The sequence below is a fragment of the Thermobia domestica genome, chromosome 10 (genome assembly GCF_964235325.1).
Source record: "Thermobia domestica chromosome 10, izTheDome1.hap1.1, whole genome shotgun sequence".
Lineage (NCBI taxonomy): Eukaryota > Metazoa > Arthropoda > Insecta > Zygentoma > Lepismatidae > Thermobia > Thermobia domestica.
The window spans coordinates 270,628,121-270,644,290 of record NC_137463.1 but is presented as its reverse complement, the minus strand read 5'-3'; positions in this window follow the sequence as shown (position 1 = coordinate 270,644,290).

Here is a 16,170-nt window from a genome sequence, read left to right as displayed (position 1 = left end):
AGATATCTATTTAACCTTAGTTAACAAAATGCATCTTGATTAGACGTTTGGAATAATTAATAGTTGAAATGACAAACATTATTGTTACTCTGCAATAGCCATGACCTGAACTAAAAGTTTTAGTCGCGTTAGGCGCCGTCTAAGATATGTCTCTAAAGAACAGTGGTAATGTGATTTAAAAACAGAAAATATACAAGGTTGGCAATACGTCTATAAACCATGCCTTAGTCAAAAAAAAAAAAAAAGAAGTAAACACGCTTACCCTAAAATACTATAAGAAACAAAGGTTACGTCCCCTATTATTCAATCATACACAAAAAGGAAGAGAATATAGAATACTGAGCTGTATTAAGATTTTTCTACCTTATTACGACACCATTAGTTATAATTGGGGTTATACCCTCTTCAAATTTTGTTAATATAAGAATTAGAGACCTATATTGAAGGTCTAGTTAACAGCAGTGTATCATCGGTTCATAACATCTCGAATGGTTTGAGTCAAATCTTTAACAAGAGATAATATCACCATTAAGTATGTATATGCGCTCTAAAATACTATTACAAAAATTAAGCAAAAATATTTTTTTTAATTTTTGACAAAATTGCAATTTTAGGCTGTACAAATCAATTTTTATCGTATATTATTCAATGTGTAAGCAGTTCTGTATTACATTCAACATGTATTATCGTTTATTGTTGAATATACATTGATTTATTTCAATGACGTACTTACTAACTAAGCGGGTATACATTTATCTGCTTTGTGGATACCTATTTAAACATCTAAGGACAAAACTTTCTGAAAACTCATTCTGTTAATATGCGGCTCATAATAAAATTCAGTTACTATATGGAGGAATACTAAACGCATTTCACAGTGCTCAACTAGTTGTATTTGAAACAATAAGTTTAACTTGTGAGTGCTTAAACTGACTCTTGGACTATTTTATCCTGTGTGATATACAGTATGCAATACCCATTAAACAACGAGTGAAATAAACTTTAGAGTGGTAACCTTATCTCGACTAACCTTATCGTATCAGATGTATGTATCGTCAACATATATAACAGCACGTCTAAATTTTTTTAAGTTCCTTATAATTATGAGTTTGGCAACAACGCGCTGGAAGTTGTAGGAGGAGAAGTCATAAGAACTAAAGGGTAGTTAAGCTTTCCCAACAAACCTTCTTGTTTGCTGTTTGAAGTATTTAGATCAGGGGCATCATTTAGGGAGGAAGAGAGGGGCATTTACCCCCCCCCCCCCCGAGTTTGAGATTTATATAGATTTTATCAATATAGTAGTAGTAAATGAGTGAAAAACGCGAAATTCTACTACTATCAAGGGGTTTTGCTCCCCCAAGCAAAATCTGAAATGACGTTCCTGATTTAGATCCTTTTTCGGTACTTAATGTAATGTTAGTTTCAGCACAAAAAAGTACCTTGGCAAATGCAGAAAACTTTGTTTAGGTAGAGAAAACAATAGAGCTTTTAACCCAAAGAAAATCGTTAAAAAACTATTTTAAGAAGTTCCACCCCTGTCAATGCAATTGAAAGGTAGTTCTACAATACACTGGCGCCAATCCCGTGCGATGAGGGAACATGTATTACAGTAAAGAATTCACGTCCCTGTTCGGGCGCCATTCTATTACGGTAAAGGATTCATGTCCCTGTGAAGGGCCTTGCCATTCTATTACGGTACAGCTTCGCGCAGCCCAGCATGCCCCATCATTAGGCGGTTCCCGCAGAGTACGCACAATTCTTTACCTCCAAGTAATACAGCTTTGCACAATATTACTAGGTTCAGAAGGCTCGTCCCTCCGTCAATCGTGCAATGATCCAGGAAGGCGCAGTTTACCTTACCGTAACGGTCCAGATTCGGACGGTTTCACCTGTGAGAAGACCTAAGATGTAATAAAGAAAATAGGTGAGAGCATCACCCATTTTCACAAATCAATTACATGAAATATCACAATTTCGTTTTACCTTAGTCATGCTTCCTGAAAAAGGAACTAACAAACATAAATACTTTCAGTGCCATTTATTAATAATAGTTAAACGTACCTGACACACTGTATAAATTTACATAGTTACTTTGCCCGAATATCGCAGTTAGTTCTAAATTTCTTGCAATTTATCGCAGTTAGTCCGTCGAAGCACGCGAACGTTCTAGGTTACACGGTGTGAGTTCTTTCATTTTCTAAATTGATGAATCTTCTTGCAATAATTGTTCTTTACGTCACTTCTGATGATTTATGAAGCGATTCGTCCCGAGAAACAAGATAACTGTAGTATTCCACAATTAGGTCGAAGAAATTTTAATAATTTAGTGATTTTTACGGTGATTGGAGTATCATACACCTATTCTTCACACAGTATGTCCGCCGATTCCTCTGTTCACCTAAAACTATCTCGTCCTCCACCACTTTTTGTCACGAAGTACATTTTGGTATAGATTTACTTTAGTAATAGCTTATAAGGCACTTGCAAAAAGCACTACTATTTTTATCACCACTTTTGTAAATTATTTGAAAAATATCAAATATATCTTTAGCTTTTCAAAGATATTACGAAGTTCACATTTTGAAAAGATTTTGTTGTCGAGACGTAACTACGTTCGAGAAAATTTAGCTGAATCATTGTCCGCACCAACACATAGACAATAGTTTTTAGTTTATTCTCACCGATTCTCTTGATTTTCCTCCTCCTTTTCTTCTACTTCTCTTTCTTTCAGTACTACCAGATGGCAGCACAATCAGCGGAAGTCATACACAATACGAATCATACGAATCCAAATCAACGTCACAAAGTACACTAACGCAGAATTTGCGTTGAAGCGAAAAAATATATCAAACAAAATTTTGGAGCAGTTACATTCGCGGTCGAAAGGAATGTAGTGCACCATTGAACAATTGTAAACGTTGAAGACCCTGCACTGTAATTTTTCTTAAGTAGTATCACTGTTCCAATGTCAATCAGAACACAAGTTCACTGGGAATTTTATAAGAACTTTCGATGGGCAATCACTTCATCGGATGAAAATATCTCATTTTAACGCAGAAAAATAACGAACTCATGGGGCATTTATACACATACATAAAAATTTATGGGGCTTTTGTATTTAAAGTTTTGCTTTTGGCACTGTTACTAAGTTAAACAATTACACGTGCATGACTCATATTTGACATACAAATAAATCTCATGATATGCTTTTAATATTTTACTTACAATATTGCTATATGCGCTCTTATTATCAATAACACAAACATTATAGAGAAATATGACATTATTTAAATATAAAGTATTCACATTACTTGTTTTACAATATCATGCAAAAACTAGAAAACGTGAACAAATAGACATTATGAATTACTGGGTTTATCAGACAAAAAGATAAAACAGACGTTAATAAGAACTATATTATTCAATATTCCACAAGAGGAAATAAACGAACTTACTCTACACATATTATACTTAAAATTGCATAAATGACGAAACATTCTTGAACTCCTTACGTCATTCTAAAAGGTTACATAAAACAGAATTTTTACACACAAAATTTATATATTATTTAAATACAATAACTACGTGGAAAAGGTTTATTACCACTCTTTCATATTGCTACGATAAGAGTGAGGCCGGATAGAAGTAAGTCTGCCACACTTTTACGCAAATCAGCCCCTATCCACTTAAATGTATAAGTCTCCCTTCTCCATCATACATTCAAAGTTTATTCCCACCCCTTTGGAATGGCAACAAGACCTTCTAGTGAGGTAGGAGTATAAAAACAACATAGAAGATTAACCCAAATGTTAAAAATAAAATAAGGGGAAGAGTTGCCATTCATAATTTAATATTTGTGTTACACTATTCCAATGACACACAAAAACTTACTTTCACTTTAATAAAATTAGAGTATATCATCGTTTACATTATTAATAGTACATAAACGCTAGGTGATTCACCTCATACAGTGGGTGGTTTAAGATCTTACTACTAGTTGCTATAACTTGTTACAAAAGATCAGCGAGACAATATGGCAACTCATGTAAACGAGAGTTTTCAGCTCATATTTCTTTTAAGTAATAATATTATTGAACAATATTTTCATACACATTAATATTTATAGTACAATCATGTCCCTGACTTTTTTACACGTCACGTCTATTTAGCTTTGGATTCAACAAATGATTTAAAGCCAATATAAGAGTACGTTGTCGATAATCTAGCTTATCATTTAAATACTGCAAATACGTGTCACATTTTAATAACTCTTTCAACAACAACTGAACATTAAACTTATTACTTTCACTCGTGTTGAAAACAAACTAACTTTCGTTACATTTAAGAAGTTCACATTTACCAAAGTTTCAGGTTCACAAGAATCAACTTTTTCACTGCTTTCTTTTACAGAATCAAATTCTTTTTCATAAATATGTTTCTTAGCTAATTCTAATAAGATGTTCCTAGTTTTCTGAGTGGGTCTCCACACTCTCATACGATCAACAGAATGTACACCACAAGATTCTCCAGTTAAAGGATCTACAAGCTCAAATACTTTGTCCGAAATCTTACTTTTACAAAATAGAGGACCTTTATAGAGCATAAAGAACTTACGAATCTTTTTGTCTACACCTGAACTCAAATCTGATTGCAGCAAAAATACCAAACCATTTTATTTTATATTTTCCTTCCTGGGATGCATTATATTTCTCGTTTCTTTTTCTAACTCTTCCATTCCTGCGATAGTCAGCTGTTATGAGTTTATTTTCCAAATTTACAGGTTCACTTTCGTCATAACTTTCGTTTGTTACAATACCAAAATGCTGCAATGCGGAATAATTTGCCTTTACGTTTAAATGAAGACTAGCAGAGCTGACACCTAAACTACTACATACAGAAAAATTCAACAGAATGACAATTTCAAGTATTATCTTTAAACGACGACGATTACAAAAATAATTTTAAAATTTCGACAATTCCAAAATCATTACAGATATCATAATTATATTCCAAATAAATAATTCGGCGGACGCCTACTTTCGGTTTCTCTAACTCAGGAGTAATTTTGTACAGCTTCATTTACCAAAACATAATGTACGTGAAATCACAGATGATTAAGTGGTTTCTAATCATAGCTTTACTTTTAGAACACACCATATTTATACATGCAGTTTGTTTTTTAACATTGCAGATGGCAACATTGCACAAAATATTGCTCTTCCTTTTGCATTTTAATACACTGTATTGCTTGGCTTTCACTTTATTAGCATTAAATTTAGCATGTTTTAATTTCTCATTTATTATAGCAACACTGCGTCGGGGTTTAGATCGCTTACCAATTTTTGAATTAGAAAACTGATTTATATTAGAAGATAGATTCACTAACTTTTGAACTATACCACAATCTCCACAATTTCTTCCTTTCTTTCGAAAACTTTTAACACGCTTTACTAGCATTTTTCGAAATTTTAATCGATCAATAATTTGACTTTTTATTTTAAATTGGTTTTTTGATGCACCTGTATGTATGGATTTTTTCGTTGTAATGACGCAATTAACATACGGTTTTTCATTAACAAACATCTTTGACCTATATTTCGTTTTGCATTTATATTTACTTTTGGTTCTTAACAGTGCGTGGGATTTACTCAATAACCTGACGGATGTCTTTTGAAAATTTTTACAATTCTTACCATTTACAAATGATCTGCAGTCTGCACCTAATGCAACGGTTGATTCAATACTTAATGACCTACTACGATCGCTAGATTTAAAGTTACCGTCATTCGTTCTAGAACTTTCGGAAGACAATTCAGAGACGTAAGCAGAATTATTTTTGCGTGTACCATGCTTTATCATTACACTACGGCAGCATTCAAATTTACTCTTAAGATTGGAACGCAGGAATTTGTTCGAGAATTTATGAAAGTTGTGCAATAGAAGGAACAATTTCTTCACTTTCTTACGGACTTTATGCAACTTTCGTTTATTTTCCTTATTCTTTTTACTGTAAGCCAGTAAATAAATGCACTTTTGACAAGTTTGCTACACATATGCTTTACGCTACTGAAAATTTCACGACAAACCAGACTTTTATTTCCAAGAGACAAAGTTATTACTATAATTGGGAAGCTTACTGAACTCAAAACTATTACCTTCGAATTTTGAACGTACAAACATTGTGCATACGAGTACAAAGAAAGTTATGTGTTTGATTTGCTTAACTTGTATTTGACTGACTACTAACTCACAATAGTGCAGATTACTTTTAACATTACCTAGTTTGACAATTGTTACATTAACAAAGTAAAAGCAACGAGTGCGGACGGGGATGCATTCTAACTCATTAAACGGTACACTACCTGGGACACTTTCAAGTTTTTGCGATAACATGCTACTAACGCGCATTGAGGTCTTATTTTTGTCTCCAATTCCATTACAATAAACGACGACATTAGTGCTGTTTTACGCTAAACGGTATGCACACAGCTTGTAAATGTTATTCAACACTTCACACAACACACAATTTTCTTTTACCTGTCGCTTATCAACTATTTTCAGACTAGATGTGTCTGCTACAGCAATTTGACAAGAACTTTCATCAATAACTGGACTAGGAATGTTCGCAAATTCTTTATCTGTACACGTACTAGTATCTACAACACTATTTACTTCATTACCTTCTTTCTTTTGTGACTCAAACTTATCATCTAACTGCATCAAAAATCGTTTAACACTATCTGAACCTGCACAATTAATTTTGTCTACACTTTTTTCTAAGCTTCTTTCAATTTAATAGAAGATTCCTGTATCGTCAATACTCCAATTGTAACATCGTCAAAACATTTTTCTAACGATTGTTTTGATATTTTGTTGTGATATTTTTCTACCTGTTGTTGGGTTTTACCGTTCGACTCATTAATAACATCATTGAGTTGTTTGGTGTCATTGATAGCACCATTAAGAGATTGTATTTATTGTTTGGTATCATTGATAGAATCATTAAGTTTATTAATAGCCTCAAGCAGAGTTTGCAAGCTTAAATTCTCACTTTCTGCCATGACTACACGTTATGATTACATGAACACGATAAATACCAATGATACTTTCAATTTAGCTCATATAGCATATCATGAGAAATGAACCCTGTCAAGTATCATAACACCTAGGTCCTCTCTCAGACATTACATCTGTTACAAATCAGTTAATAATAATATTAATTATTATTAATTGATTCGTCCCGAGAGGGAACGCCATTCCATTACGGTAGAGGATTCATGTCCCTGTTCGGGCGCCATTCTATTACGGTAACGGATTAATGTCCCTGTGAAGGGCTTAGCCATTCTATTACGGAACAGCTTCGCGCAGCCCGGCATGCCCCATCATTAGACGGTTCCCGCAGAGTACGCACAATTCTTTACCTCCAAGTAATACAGCTTTGCACTATGTTACTAGTATGCTCAGAAGGCTCGTCCCACCGTCAATCGTGCAATGATCCAGGAAGGCGCAGTTTACCTTACCGTAACGGTCCAGATTCGGACGGTTTCACCTGTGAGCAGACCTAAGATGTAATAAAGAAAATAGGTGAGAGCATCACCCATTTTCACAAATCAATTACATGAAATATCACAATTTCGTTTTACCTTAGTCATGCTTCCTGGAAAAGGAAAGAAACAAATATAAATACTTTCAGTGCCATTTATTAATAATAGTTAAACGTACCTGAAACACTGTATAAATTTACATAGTTACTTCGCCCCAAAATCGCTGTTTGTTCGTAGTAAGTTTTAAATTTCTTGCAAGAAAAAGCACTGGTGTCTCTGCATGTAAAATTTGGGGGGACATCGAAGAAAGTTTATTTGTTATTCTGTCGTTAGTAAATAAATTAAATTAGAATGAAAATTGAAAATTTTGTACTTCAAAGTATTGGGGGACGCGACCCCCTCGACCCCGCCACCGCCAGAGACGCCTATGAGAAAAAGTCTTAGTCCGTCGAAGCACGCGAACGTTCTAGGTTACACGGTGTGAGTTCTTTCATTTTCTAAATCTGATGAATCTTCTTACAATAATTGTTCTTTACGTCACTTCTGACGATTTATGAAGCGATTCGTCCCAACAAACATGATAACTGTAGTATTCCACAATTAGGTCGAAGAAATTTTAATAATTTAGTGATTTTTACGGTGATTGGTGTATCATACACCTATTCTTCACAGTATGTCCGCCGATTCCTTTGTTCACCTAAAATTACACCTATTCTTCACACAGTATGTCCGCCGATTCCTCTGTTCACCTAAAACTATCTCGTCCTCCACCATTTTTTGTCACGAAGTACATTTTGGTATAGATTTACTTTAGTAATAGCTTATAAGACACTTGCACTACTATTTTTATCACTACTTTTGTAAATTATTTGTAAAATATTAAATATAACTAGCTTTTCAAAGATATCCAAATGAACGTCACAAAGTACACTAACGCAGAACTTGCGTTGAAGCGAAAAAATATATCAAACAAAAATTATGATCAGTTACACATGGCCCTTCAATTTTGGAACTAGGGAGACTGTCCCCTCCAATAATCCGATTTGAAATTTTGAACCTGTTGGTAAAAATCTTTTTTTTCGATTTCTTTCCGAAAAATTGGAAACATTGAAAAAATAAAAAATGTTTGTATTAAGTTAATTTTACTAGTAGTGATATCCTTTTTTTAAACGCGTAAAAAATATAAGTTCAAAAATTTCAGTATTGTGAATATTAAAATATAGCACACAGAAAAGTTTATATATTTGTCTCGTCCTTTCGACAATGAGATATTGAACCCACAAGCGCCAGAAACGTGCCGTTTTCATTGATTGATTCCAAATTTTGTGTAAATTGTCCAGTTCTAATGAATATTTTTAAAAAAATGCCCATTAGTTCTTTATTAAATTTTTAGGGGTACACTGGAAGTACTGAAATTTTTAAAACTAAAGTTTCATACCCTACGAGTTATATATTCCAACATCACTTAGTTGTATATAGGCGTTGTATATCTCTCAGGTGTTAGTTTCATGATAATGGCCAAATGATAAGAAAACGAAGGATAACCATTTCTCCAGTCAAAGATGAATCTTCATCGTTTGGAGAGTTTTTTAAATGAACTCCGTATATAACTGACATAATTAATTGTGTGTGTGTAATGTATTTACTTATTACATAATGCATGCAAAAAGAAAGAAAACACTGGTGATATATGAATTATAAATTCCAATCACAAATCGGCTCAAATCTTGCAAACGGTGCGAGATATTAAAAAATAGTCGAAAAAATTTCCCCTCTACGATACCCCTTGCCGATTTTTATGAAGGCATTCTTCACTTGTATCTGTAAAGGGAGATGTACAAATATGAGGAATGACAAGGAGATTCATGCTCATATCTGAATGATGCTCTGTGTACAGAGCGGAGGTTCAGCTAGTTGAAAATTAATAGTCTGCACTTATTTCTGTTATGTCCTTTATTCGTGGATGTGCATTAATTACAGAAGTTACTGTTACAGTTACATGCATTAATTACTGTAGATATCGTATCACTTCTGGGCCAAAACTCCAAGCCTACTCATTTCGTATATATTTTAGCCAACACAGAAGGACGCAAGAAACTAATACTAAGTTACATAGCCCAAAGTGAGATTACATAGGCTTTTATGACATTTAAAATCATAAAAACTTACATCTAAAACTTATAACTTATAGTGCTGTATTTGATTGAAAAAATAGTTTTTGTTTGATCGAAATCGGTCTACTAATAGCTGAGTAATACGAACTTAAAGTATGTTGATTCGCTGTTACGTACATATATATACACTTTCACCACACGCATATACATATATTCAGTTGAGAGAAGCATGAGCATACATATATGCATTAGATTTATAGTCTCTCCCTTTTCTTCTTAGAACGTGACTTGCAATCCGATTTTCTTTTCCTTCTCACACCAACATGTAAGCACAATCGTTTCCTTCTCTCTTTCTTCTGAGTATGTAATAATAACAACACTAAAACTGTCTGTCCTGGCTGTCACGGCTTGTTGTCTGCCCCGCTTTTTTCGATTCAAGGTCATAACTTTGAAGAAAATACTTGATGCAAAATCTGTCCGCAAATCTCTAGCTTTTATAACTCAAACATACCGCATGCAACACCATCTATTGAGTAAGTGAGTAACTGCTTGAATATGTTCACCTAGCTGGAAATTTAGCTTAAGCATCAATGTTCAAAAAAAAGTCAGTGTTGCCAACCCACTTACCAAATATTATAGTGTTTACCCAAAATATTTTTAAAAGGATAGTTTTAACCCTCCAAAGTTATAATGTGCTAACTCATCAAACAAAAAAGTTGGCAAATTTTTAAAAAAATTATGAATTGGCACACTGCAAAAAATAAAAATTCAGATATTTGAAAAATAAAAAATACTAGCACAATCTACAAAAAATTCTAAAACATTTTTAAAGAATAACATTTTCCCAAAAATTCAAAAATAAACCCGTAAAAAATTCCCGAAATTTTGAATTAGTTATAACCGTCAAATATTAACCGATTTTCAAAATTCAAACGGCAATCAATAGAGAAATCAATTTACTATCCATGGATCTACTTATAAATGTCTTGTAGGTTGCATAACTCTAAGGATATCATTATAAAAAACTCAAATAAATATCTTATTTGTACATATATCTTTAAAATTGAAACGGCATTGTGTTCTATACATCCAAAGATTTTAGTTTTTATAGTAATGAAACCATAAAAACACTTATAACACTTAAAACATACTTAAAATTACACGTTCGGATACTGATGATGGAATCTTCTGCTAACCTCGTTCTCTATAGGAAACAATGACTTCTTAAACTCTGTCCATTGATCATAATTCAAGCTGAATAGACAGCCGTTAATATCAAAAACAACTTGAACTTCGGTTTGCACATTTTTCACAATTACATTGAAATTATTAGTAAGAATGAACTTCTTTTGAGGATCCATAATAACCACTTCATTTTTTTACTTCTAAAGACATATTCTAGTCATTTTTATTATTTTTTGGATTCATTTCTAAAGTAAAACTGATGTATTTTATAACCATTATCTAAATCTTTCAAACCCTCATACTTAACAAACAGCTTATATTTTTTCATATCTTTCAACACTTGCTCAGTATCGTCATTATACCTTTGTGGTAATAACCTCTTATATTTCTCATCTAAATGTACTAAAACTCTTTGACCATAACGCTGTGTTTGAATCAATTTCCATAATGTTATCTCGTACAGTTTACTTTTTTCTAACTCATCTATGCGAAGGAATCTCAATGCTTTAACGTCATTTCTCTTGTTCAAATAGTTAGCCATACCTTATTTGTTATAAGGAAAATGTTCGTTTTATGAAAAAATTCACAAAACCGATTCTCATTTGAAATTTACATACAGAACTCAACAGTTGGATAATTATCTTTTAGACCAGTGTATTTGATTTTTGTTCCATCTTTAACGATCTCATCAATCATTTTATCTGTTAAGTGTTTTGTAAATCTAGGTGGAAGAAAGACCTTAAACTCCTCACACTCAACTAAATGCTCTTTCCAAACTTAGTTATAATCCTTTCCATTTTCACAATCTTATATTCTGTATCTAATTCTTATTCTCTTAATCCAATAACTTGTTTTTGCTCAAGACTTCCAAGTTTATTTAAAACCTCAATATGACTCGCCATCGTATTTATTATATAGAAAATCAATAATCGCTCTTTAATTTTTTCTCTTTAACTATACTTTTTAATTATTTTTGTAATGTTTATCGAGAACCTCCATAAACATTACAAAAAATACATGTAACTATCTAAAACTCTTCTACTACTTTCTCATTCTTAGGATCATATGTAAAGTTCTTTTGTCCAATTAAAATCGTATAACATATAGTATTAGCAGCCACATTTTCTGCAAAGTCTACTACAATCTGTATGTTTGTTCTCTCATTTACCGATACATTCTTCCTCTTACTACAATTAATCACATATATTGGCCTGTTATGTAAACTCTTTAGGATCATAGTACATTTCGGTATTTCCACATGTTATTCTCTTAAATGCAGTATAATCTTCGTACATATTAAAATAATCCCTGTTAGCAATATCTAAGTTTCTTGATTCTTTTGGAAATACCTCATTCCTTCCATTCTTAAGATATATATTCTTTACCTTACAATGATCGAACTTATTTGCATCTGCTGTTTGTTTACCACTTCTATCAGTTTGGAACATTACAACTACGAAATCAGGCATATCAAATTGTCTAGAATTAAATTGAGTAGTAACATCGAACTCCAAGAAAGAACCTACAACAGCCTTTTGAACGCATTGATAAGTATGAAATGAAAACATAATTTTAGGTTCTTTAAGAATATTCAACTTTAACTTGTTTTCATAATTAGATTCGTATTCAACAATAGGCATTCTTATCTCCATACTTTTTATTGTTATTTTTCCATCATGAGGAGCTGTTGCACCTGCTTCTGTTCCAGCCAATTTGTACAAGACATCGTTATTGTTGTTAGCTTTTGTAAATGTTATTCTCAATCCACCTTTCCACATAACCTCTTTATAATCGCTTAAAAAGCCTGGAATTAATCTTAATGGGTACAAAACACTGAAGTCGGGGGGCGCGGTGGCTCAGTGGTAGAGCGTTCACCTCTGGTGCTTGGGGTCCCGGGTTCCATCCCAGCCCCCGCCAAGTGAACTTTGTGGTGGACAAACACCGTGCTCGTGGGTTTTCTCGGGGTTCTCCCGTTTCCTCCCACTTTCTTCATTCCACCATTTCACTCATCTCTCATTATCACCGTCTCCTTTAGCCTAACCGGCATAACCGTGGGACGTAAAACTTAAAGATTTCATTTCATTTTTTTCAAAACACTGAAGTCCTTTCGTAAGCCAAGTTTATCATCCGTTTCAAATCCTGCTTGTTTTAGATATTCAACTTCTGGCTTGGAAATCTTTAATGTTCCAATAGCGTAGATGTTATTCCAGGTAGTTCAATCTTATCTATAACAACGCCATGCTTTCTAACCTCAATTTGAGAAAAGAAGAATGGTAAGAAGTTATCTACAAGTTTTATAGTATTATTTGCACCAAATGTTCCTCCAACTGATGCACCAACAACTTCAAAAGTCATATGACAATCTGCTTTGTGTGGATGTATGAACCCATCCCCCACATCAAAATCAAACTCAATATCTTTGTTAGCTTCATTCAAATTATTAAATGTTCTTGTGTTAGCTTTAAAACTCTGTAACTCGTAACTCTCAATACTATCCATTTATTATAAAGAAAATCTTGAAACAACGCTTTTATGGGATTTACCCATAAAAGAATCATACATAATAACATTTAAAAACTTATAATCCCCATCCTAACTTAACCTTAGCATTCATAGCAGTACCAACTCCAAAAGCAGCTAATCGTTCGCCAATTGATGCATCACCACTAAATGCTCTATTCCATGCTTTAGTTTCTAGTTCCTTATCTGCAATATGTCTTGACTCTGTATCTTTATTGTCTCTGTAGTATATATCATGTTCTTTACAAGCCTCATCTAATGGGTTAATACCTTTATCACCTCTTTCTAATCTCTCTTGTAGCTTAGTTCCCGGACCACAGAACAAAAATCCTGGAATATGTAATTCAAATGAGAGTTTATTAATCAAATCATTTACTAATACTTTTCCAAGCTTCTCATCATCCCAGAATCGTGGTGGTAATGTATTTAAGATCTTAATCAAATAGCCTATACCTTTCGGATCATTAGGAATAAATTGTGAAAGCTTATTATTAATCATACTCACTATACCTACTTTCTCATTATAAAAGTTATTATTACCAGCCTTTTCTTCTCCATCTATAACTATTAGCCTATCTATAAGCTTTCTCACATCATCCATCCCTACATATTCTTTAGGTATCTCGGTATATTGTTTAATTCCTTCACCAGTCCTTTTATGTGTCGTGTTCTTTTTAGGAGTTGGAGGTAAAGATGGTTTAATATAATCATCCCAAATAGGCTTGATAATATTAATGTACTTAGAACCTCTATTAGATGCTACTTTTTTATCTCGATTATATTTTTGGAAGGCAGCATCTGATTCTATTATTATTTCCTTATACTGTTCAAAATCGTCATCATAATCTTCAATGGTTTTATTAGTATTCATCGTTAACAATTCCCATAGACCTTCTGTTCCTTTATAAGTTTTACCATTAATTATCAAATCATCACCATTCACCTTAACTTCAGAATTTCCTATCTTATTTATTATTCTTCCATCTTCTACAGCTCTTATTGCAAATACACTAACATTTCTTTTACTATAATATTTTGTTGCAATCTTACCAAATGATTATGCTGTTGTTAAAGGCTCTACTTCTTCGACTTTGTCTTTAATTTGTTTTCTCATTTGTTTTATTTCTCCTGTTATAGGTGTATCACTACTACTTGGAGGACTATCATAAGTTATCTTTCTAGGTGTTTCTAGTAGACTAGGATCTATTGAAGCCGTCTTATGTACAGCTGGAACAAGTTCAGTTATTAGATTTTTATTTTGTTCTGCTACTTTGCTCTCACTTCCCAAATTTTGAATAGCATCAATTACAGGTTGTTCTTGTGTCTTAAATTTATCGTATATACCTGCTCTTTCTTTCTTCCAAGATTTGAAGCCCTTTATCAAGAACTCCTTTAACTTAATATTCTTATTAATTTCTTTCTCATCCATTTATTATATAAAAAACGAACAAACGTCAATAAACGTCAAACGTTAAAACGCCAATAAACGTGAAAAACGTCAATAAACATGAGAAAACATCAAACGTTTAAGGATTTTTTTATCTTGTTCCTATACTTACCACTGTTTACCTTCCTTGTCATATCAATTACTATAAAACCATAATCTTCTTGCCAACATTTTGAACATATCTCTTTAAATTTATCATAAGACATATCTCCTCCGACAAACTAGTTATACACATGTTTAAGATTAGTATCATCTTGTCTAAATACACATAGGAAGTTAACGTTATCTCTTATAAGCTGTTTAGGTACTTTTGAATATGTCTGTGCAAGATAGAAACAGTCTAAATGTCTATGTCTACCTCTCGTAAAGTAATTTCTAACAGGATCTTGATTCTCCAAAATGTAATCATCAAACACAACAACAGAGTATTTTTCACATTCATCAATAGCTACAATAGAGTAATTACTGCTTAAGAACGTTGCTATTTGTGTATTGAACATTAGTTCTGCTTTTTCAAATCGATCTTTTAATTGCTCATATTTTGGCTGATTCATGCTTTTAGAATATATGTAAAAGTAATTATTATTTAACCAACCTGGCTGTAAAAAGAAGTTAAATAACAGAAAAGTTTTACCACAACCAGATGGACCCACGATAAGACATCGAATATCATCAGGTATAAGTTCTCCATTTCTTTTCTTAGCTGTTGTTTCTTTTATCATCTCTTTTACATCCAAATTAATACTTTTCTTACTCATTTATTATAGAGAAAATCGTCCAGTCCCTATTTGCTAACATCTTTTATGATCTTATATCTTTAAGTTGTTCTCTAATCTTATGCAACGTATCTTTTATATATTCTTCATCCATTTCGCCATTTAATGTTATTATCATCTCTAACTGTTCTTTAAATGAGTTAATGCAAGTGACAATGGTTTTATATTCATCTTTTCTTTTACTTATGTTTAACTTAGAAGACAAACCTGTTATAATAGCACTTCCAGTTGCAAGAGATGTTATTAATATTGAGTAAATTGTTACGGATATAAAAATAATAATAAACCCAGTTGTTGCAGAAAGTATAACCGATAACGTAATCAAAGTGTAGTATTCATATTTAACAATTCGTAGTTTTCTCTTTTTCTTCTTTAAGCTGTATTCAAACTTTTGAATGATAGCTACTATTAACTTGATTACTTTCTCTCTTGGATTATCTCTAGGTAAATCAAACTCATTCATTTATTTAATATTATATAATAAATGGCTAAGGTATTTAAGTTAACGAGTGATACTTCTGTTTTAAAGAAGATACTCCATTACGAATTAGACAACAGTAGCAACTATTTAAGTAAAGGACTAG